Source organism: Lathyrus oleraceus, chromosome 5 (genome assembly GCF_024323335.1).
Source record: "Lathyrus oleraceus cultivar Zhongwan6 chromosome 5, CAAS_Psat_ZW6_1.0, whole genome shotgun sequence".
NCBI lineage: Eukaryota > Viridiplantae > Streptophyta > Magnoliopsida > Fabales > Fabaceae > Lathyrus > Lathyrus oleraceus.
This window is the reverse complement of record NC_066583.1, coordinates 291068724-291077057: the sequence shown is the minus strand read 5'-3', so window position 1 is coordinate 291077057 and position 8334 is coordinate 291068724.

Sequence of the window (8334 nt, the reverse complement as noted above, 5' to 3'; positions counted from 1 at the left end):
TTTATCAGCTTATGTGTATGTTTGATATGTATGCAAATGCAAATGTTATGCATGGTGCAAAAGAAAAAAGAAATCTGCTTGGGGAAGCAACTCTGGCAGGGAGCGGATCGCTGTATCAATCCTTGAATGCTCTGTGGGGAACGATCCGTCTGTCGGGACCGGGGAGCCACCGAAAATAAATCGGCCTTTTTTAAAAAGTTGACCTTGCTGGGGAAGTATCAACTATGGAAACTTTGCTTGGCGAGGCTCTGCGAGGAGAGTCTGTGAGGAAATCACTTCCTGGGGAAATGTCGTAGGAATCGACCTTTGCTGGGGATATGAACTTGCTAATCATCCTCAGGCTGGGGATTAAAACAAATCTGTTAAAAAAATAATCTGCTGGGGACGAGATGAACACTAGGAACACCACCCTCTTGTCTATTGGGTATGCGACTACTCCGCTGTTGCTGGGAAGATACAGTCTGGCACTATCAACTCTACTGGGGATATACAGTCTGGATACTGTCAACTCTGCTGGGGAACCTGCTCTGCAGAGGAGAGGCTTTGTCAACCGCTTGGGGGTGAGGATTCATGACTTGGCATCCGGTTCCTGTGACCTGTAACCAAAAAATACACGTATGCCCCGGGGAATTACTCGGTTTGAATTCACCGTCCGGGATTAAGCACATTCAAAGCAATTTTGACTGTTTTCATGCGCAAGTCATCTGCAAAAGCCACCATTACATTCAGATGCAATATGTTTCCTCAAGAATTCAAACATCTTTTGCAAACAAACTGATAAATGAAAAGTAAAGAGGCTTTTTAACTGAATTATTCGACTTTTGTTGGTTGAAAAATTTGTGCCAGGAATAGGCGAGTACATCAGGAAGCTGATCCCTAGAAAGAGGCGATCGCTATAAATTGAACAAGAGAAACTATCCTAATGGCAATGTGGAAACGGGGTCCCACCGAGTTTCGACTCTGCTATGGCTCGTATGTCCTCAAGACGCTCTGCTCATCTTGCTTTCTGAAGTGGATGATTAGTCGATCTTTTACCTTCGAAGATTGCCGGATTGAATGAAACGGTGATATAACACGGATGAACTCAGATCGCAGTTATTCGCTTATTCCCTAACTTTTGCGTGGACCGCCCTTTTGGGTTTTCAATCCACCGGGATACCCTTTTTTGCCTGAGCCTCCCTTTCGGGTTTTCGACTCACCGGGTGTACATTTATTTTTATTTTTATATCCCTAATTTTTGCCCGAACCTCTTCATTCTTTTTTTTGGTTCGTCGGGATGCCCCTTTTTTGCCTGGACTATTCTTTTTACTGTCCAGCGGGTCTATTTTATGCGAAGTATTTTTTAACTGCGTCGGAGTTGACAGGGGACGGGAAGTCTTCGCCATCCATGGTTGTTAGCATCAGAGCTCCACCAGAGAAAACTCTTTTAACCACGTATGGACCGACCCTCGTTGTTTGGTGTCCATTTTCCCCTGTGATCTGTGTTGGGAGGAAGAATTCTTTTGAGTACCAATTCACCGACTCGATACTCCCGAGGGCGCACTTTCTGATCAAACGCTCTCTTCGTCCGTCTCTGATATAGTTAGCCATGGCATATAGCTGCTAGTCTCTTTTCCTCAACTAGGCTTAGCTGATTGTATCGAGAACGGACCCATTCTGGTTCGTCCGGCTTCATTGTTGGTGCAGGGAAAAGTTATTCTGGCACAAAATGGCATATGAACCCCCTCCGGTGTGATCAACACTGCACCAACTCCGCGACCATTGACGTTGACCGCCCCATCAAACATCATAATCCATTTGGATTCAGGGTCAGGCCCCTCCTTCGGGAGTGGTTCCTCGCAATCTTTCGATTTGAGAAACATGATGTCCTCATCAGGAAAGTCGAACCTCATAGGTTGGTAATCATCAATCGGTTGCGCGGCAAGATAGTCTGACAAGACACTTCCTTTGATGGCTTTTTGTGAAGTGTATTGGATGTCATACTCTGTCAGCATCATTTTCCACCTAGCAACCCTACTGGCTTTTCAAAAATATACTTGACTTGATCCATCTTTAATATCAATAGAGTCGTGTGAGTCAACATATACTGTCTTAGTCGGCGAGCAGCCCATGCCAAAGCGCGGCAAGTTTTCTCGAGCAGTGAGTATCTTTGTTGACAGTCGGTAAACTTTTTGCTAAGGTAGTATATTGCATGCTCTTTTCGACCTGACTCGTCATGCTGACCGAGCACACAACCCATTGACCTTTCTAACACAGTCAAGTACATGATCAACGGTCTTTTCCTCTCGGCCTGTAGACTGGCCCCGATCTTGATCTCTTTCTTGTCGTCTTCGGTACCAATGTTGATGGTCTCAACCACCTCCTGATAAGGTGTGATAGCCCGGTCCTCCTGTTTCAATAACCTGGCTAACTCCTTAGGCAATTCACAATCTTCCTCAACCCCTTCTTCGGCTTGATAGATAGGATTGTCGAAGTCTTACTTGGCCATAGCAGTGTCGTTAGTAGTGAGATCCGGGTGATCAGTTTTACGAGGTGTTTTTTTGGAAAGAAAAACGAAAAAGAAACATGAAAAAGAAACATTACCGTTTTTGTAAAAGTAAAAATAATTGAAAGAAAGAGAACACAAAATTGTTTGCAAAAGCTGTCCTTTATTGATGATGAAAATAATTGCGAAATGTAACTAAATGGATGGCCCTACAAATGAGTCATTACACCTTGGTCAAAGTGTAAGACTTTGTTATGCATGTGATAAAAGGAAAACAATAAAAGTTACTCCTTCAGTAGAGTAAACCGGACGACTTTTTCAGACGACCAATTGTCGAGCTTTTCTCCTGGGACACACGGGCGAATCCAGCTATCTAAGTCACAGTCGCTGTCAGCCTTGTCTTCATCTGTAGCATTGACGGTGTGGGGAGAAACCAAACCCCCGCTGGAGAAAGTACCGGCTTCATTCTTCTGAGACCCCGGAGTATACCCCAATCCAAACTTGTCTTCTTTTATGATTGGCTCCACAAATTTTCCCCAGCCTTGGGCATTACCAGCCTTAACCACTTCAACAGCTTGCTTGTATGAAGAGATAGAAGTCCCGACCTTCTCAGACTCAGGTGAAAAGACAGTTTCGGGCGCGACCTCACTGATGTTTATGGCTTCGAAGCCCTGACACAGCATCTCATGCATCTCGCCATCCATCTCCACATACTTAAATGTAGATAGGTGGCTAACAAAAATATCCTCTTCACCACAGATGGTAACGATCTGACCTTCTAGTCCATATTTGAGCTTGTGGTGGAGAGTAGAAGTAACAGCACCGGCAGCATGAATCCAGGGTCGACCTAGCAGACAGTTATAGGCAGGCTGGATATCCATCACATAAAAGGTACTCTTGAATACCTGCGGTCCAATCTTAACTGGCAACTCAACTTCGCCACAAACAGCTCGCTTAGAGCCATCAAAAGCCCTTACAACTAAATTACTCAGCCTCAGGGTGGCGTCATCGCAATCCAACTTCGTTAAGGCTTTCTTTGGGAGAACATTCAGAGAAGAACCTGTATCAACCAAAACATGGGAAAGCACCGTCCCTTTGCATTCCATTGTGATATGCAAGGCTTTGTTGTGATTCCTGCCCTCAGATGTTAGGTCATAATCGGTGAAACCTAGCGCATGGCTAGTGTGTACATTCGAAACTACCGACTCCAGCTGGTCAACAGTTATCTCAAGGGGAACATAAGCCATATTCAGTACTTTCAACAAGGCTGCTCTGTGTGCCTCAGAGCACATCAATAGTGAGAGAATGGAGATCTTTGAGGGTGTCTGATTTAGCTGGTCGACTACCTTGTAGTAACTTTTCTTGATAATCCTCATAAACTCATCCACTTCCTTCTCAAATGCGGTCTTAGGAGGAGCTTCCTTGGTAGTAACCTCTTTGATGGATACATGTTTTCCTTTAGCCTTGGCAGCTGCCTCAGCTTCAGCATTCGTGCATAATGTTGATGGTGCAAATAGGCGTCCACTGCGAGTGAAGCCACCAATTCCTCCAACATTGTCTACAGCGGAGCTACCAATGTCAATGTCTTCTTCGTTAACTTTCTGCCCCCGGCAGTAGATATCAGCCCCATAGTGCCACGGGATAGCACTGTCTTTCTCATACGGAACAGGTCCTGGTACCGTGATGGTGACCGGACCAATCAAAGTCGGTTGAGGGTTGTCAGAGTAAATTGGTGTTGGACTTTCTGGGAAATATATTGTTGTCAGAGCGGGTCTCTCGGGAACATATATTTCTTCAGGAGTGAAATAAAATGTTACTGTCGACACATCATTCTTCACTGGACGAGTCTGATCGAACTGAAGACAACCTTCATCTATCAGTTGCTGAATACCCCTTCTCAAACTATCACATCCGTTCTCGGCGTCTTGACAATTTCTGCACTCTTCCCCACAGCCCGGGAAAATCCGTCCTTTCAAGAGTCGGTCTTTGACCACCGATAGCAAAGTCTTCACTTTAGTCACATCAGAAACCAAATTCAAAGTTTCCCCACTATCAACAGCATTAATCCTCTACCCGCCGTGAGCTGGCATCGGGTTTTGGATAAGATTAGGCACCGAAGAAAAATTGATGGCCTGGGCATCTCTCAAATCTTGTACCTTTAGCTGGAGAGCCTTGCAATTATCTGTAGTATGGTCAGGTGCGTTGGAGTGAAAAGCACATTTGGCGTTGACATCATAACCTCTAGGCAGATTGTTGGGATCGACCGGTGGGGCCAGAGTTCTCAACGTAACCAGATTCATGTCAATCAGCTTGGGAAGTAATACAGAATAAGGCATTGGGATTGGCTCAATGACCCGGTCCACCTGCCTTGGACGTTGTTGATAGTGTCTCTGCTGACCCGGATTACCTCCTTGTTGTTGATTGTTGTACCTGGGTTGCTGTTGCGGATGATACTGCGGTTGAGGAACAGGTGTTGGAATAGTGACTGCGGCCACTTGATCTTGATAATAATTAGGGCGTCCTCTGCCCCTGCCTCTGCCGGCATATACAACGCTCGTCTCACCTTCTCTTCTTCGCTGACCGTTACCAGCAAACGGTTTCTTGGGAACTGATGAGTTGGAAGCATTGTTGTCTTGAATTCGGCCCATCTTCAACAGACTCTCGATCCTTTCTCCAACAATCACTATTTCTGCAAAGCTGATTGACGGGTAAGCAGCCAATCTCTCGATATAATTGCCTTGAAGAGTGTTCATGAACATGTCCGCCATCTCCCTTTCAGACATAGGGGGTTGGACGAATGCAGCAATCTGTCTCCAACGCTGAGCATATTCTCTAAAGGTTTCCTTGGAAGTCTGAGACATTCCTTGCAACAAGGTCCGATTTGGAGCCATGTCCAAGTTGTATTGATATTTCTTGATAAAAGCCTCTGCCAAGTCTTTCCAGCTCTTGATGGTAGAACGAGACAAATGAGAATACCATTCACGAGAAGCTCCAGTTAAACTGTCTTCAAAATAGTACATCCACAGCTTTTCATCTTCAGTGTGAGCTCCCAACCTTCCCAGATAAGATTGGAGATGAGTGCTTGGGCAAGAAGCCCCGTTGTATTTCTCAAAAGTAGGGGGTTTAAACTTGTGAGGGATCCTTACTCCCTGAACCAGACCAAGATTGGTGACATCAAAACCTAAGGAATTTTGAGACTCCAAAGATTTGAGCTTCTCAGCAAGCTCATCCATACGGCGAGTGGTCTCGAGGGCCTCGTCGTGGAAAGAAAATTGATCATACTGACAATCTTCAGTAACGGGGCGCCCGTTAATCCGAATCCCTTGATTCACATTGTACCTTCCGCCAATACCATTCCCAACATTTCCCGTGTTGCCAACATTACCCGGGTTTCCATCAACATTTGCGTTACCCGCGTTTCTAGTGTTCACAGGGTTATCAGCGTTCCCAAGGTTACCAGGGTTCCCAGGGTTACCAGGGTTCCCCTCAGCACTTGGTATTTCCACCTCTGGATCGGGCCTCGGTTGCTCAACCAATTCCTTCAGCTTCGCCTGGCCTTCTGCCATACCAGTCATCAATGTCATGAACTGATCCATCCTTTCACGCATATCAGCCAGTTCTTTCTGTATCTGGTCCATTGCTAGTCGTGGACGGTTTTCCTTTGTCGGGTACCTGTGAACTCGCTTGGGACCAATAACTTCCTGCAACTGGGAACAAACATTAGACACTGCGGTGACACCTGCAAAACAAACAAGGGTTAGTATGTATGGCATGCGATGCACTGCTTATTCGATTTTAAGGCCCCCCCTTAAAAAGGGAATACCCTGCAAATGAATAAGCATGATATGTTGGATGCAAATTGTAGCACCTCAAATTTTCCCTCCCCATTCATGTATTCATTTCCTTCTTTAGGTCATTTATCATTCCATATTGCATTACATCATATCAATAAGAATTGGCATCAAGAGAATCCTTTGTACAAAAGAGCAAGTCTTTCCTTGAGATGAAGGCCACATGATTATTCTAAAGAGCTTGTATGAGCTAGGGTTCATTTTGAAGCTATTTCACCAAGTGGTAGAGGCCCAAGTTCAGCAGTGCATTTACAGGTCATCTGAGGCCCATAAAAGTCAACTGTGCAGTCAACTGAGGGCTTTGAGGTGGGGAAATGAGTTGAGACACTTCATTCATGCTCAAAAGAGACCTATTCATCATGTCAAACATCTATCTTGAATATTTTTGAAGTCATATCCAAAGTTTCCAAAAATGGAAAGTGACCTGTAATTCAAAGTTTCCAAAAATGACAAGTTTTTGGACCACATTCAACTTGATTTTACAACATCAAAGAAGCTTCAAATGGATTTTTGGTCAACATGAAAGTTGAAGATCTTTCTCTTCTCTTTTCAAAAAGTCCTATATCATGATCATCAGATAAATGGTTGAGGAGTTATGAACAAATGATTGCAAAGTATGCCTGGAACTTCAAAGTGTCATAACTTTTGATCCAAAACTCCAAATTGAACCACTCTTTTTGCAAAATGCTCCTTGTGACCAATGCTTTCCAAATGAATCATTGCCTTGCTTGAAAAAAGTTCATATGATCACTTGCCCATGCATGTACATTTTGGAGGGAAAATGCATAATTTGAAATTGGTTGATCACATGAGCCAAATACCAATCCCATCATGTTCATGAGCTGATTTTAAGTGGAATTGCACACTTGCATGGCACTGTTCACGTGCATACCATCACATGCTAAGCACACTTGTGTATTTTGCATCACACCTCATATTTCCTTAATTTTTCATTAGCCAATGCTTAAACTTGATTTCAGCCTGATTAGTGGGAAGTATATAAGCTTAATCATAACTGAATTGGATGAGAATCACAATTTCAGATATAAAAATCTCATTTCCCTCTCAAGTTTCTCTCTCTTCAAAACTAAAAATTCTTCACATAACTCATGAATTTTCTTGCATAATCTGGTTTATTGAGCATCATTGATGAAGAATCATCATCTGGTTTGAAGAATTTGGTGCAGATTTGTGCATATCAAGATCATGAACATGAACATGGAAGCTTCAAATTAAGCAAGATTCAAGCCATTTCCATTGCCAATTCTTCCACAAAGCTTCAAGGCACGCATAAAGAAGTGAATCTGGAGCTCCATAGCAGCTGAGGACACTGTTTCATCATACTGCACTTCAAGAAGGTTGGAATTTGATCACCTCTTTTCTCCATTTTATTGCCATAAATGTGTAGAGCTTGTTGTGCTGAGGATTCTGATATAAATATCTTTGAAAATGGATAAGTATTTAGTAAGATATGTCAAATTAAAGTTTGGATGTTGAAACTTCTTTCGTTCGATCCGTTCAATATAGAAGGAATTAAGCTTAGATATTGTGAGATTCGTGTTCCTCATTGAGAGACGGTTCCAACGGTATCAATTTCGTGTAATTCTGGAAATTTTCTTGCTGAACCGCCGCTGGTACCGTCGGAGAAGACGGTGGAAACCACCGTCCACCGCCTCTGCTACAGTGCGTTAGGGTTTTGGCATGGCTTGGATCAAAACGCCGCGTTTCAGCTTGTGAACCTGCAGAGCGTGAGTTCGAGCCTTGGCCTTAACATGTTTAATTGATTTATTTTTGAGCGCGCTCATGACCGTCCAGTCCCCTGTTCGAATCCAGCGCTTGCACATTTCATTTGTTTTTTAATTAAGCGCGCCTGGAACCTCCCTTACCTCTGTTCGAATCCAGTGCTATGCATTTCACTAATTCCCAATTGTTTTCTTCATGGAGCGCACCTTTGACCTAGCTGTTCTGGGTTCAATTCTTGGCCATGCTGTTTCCAAG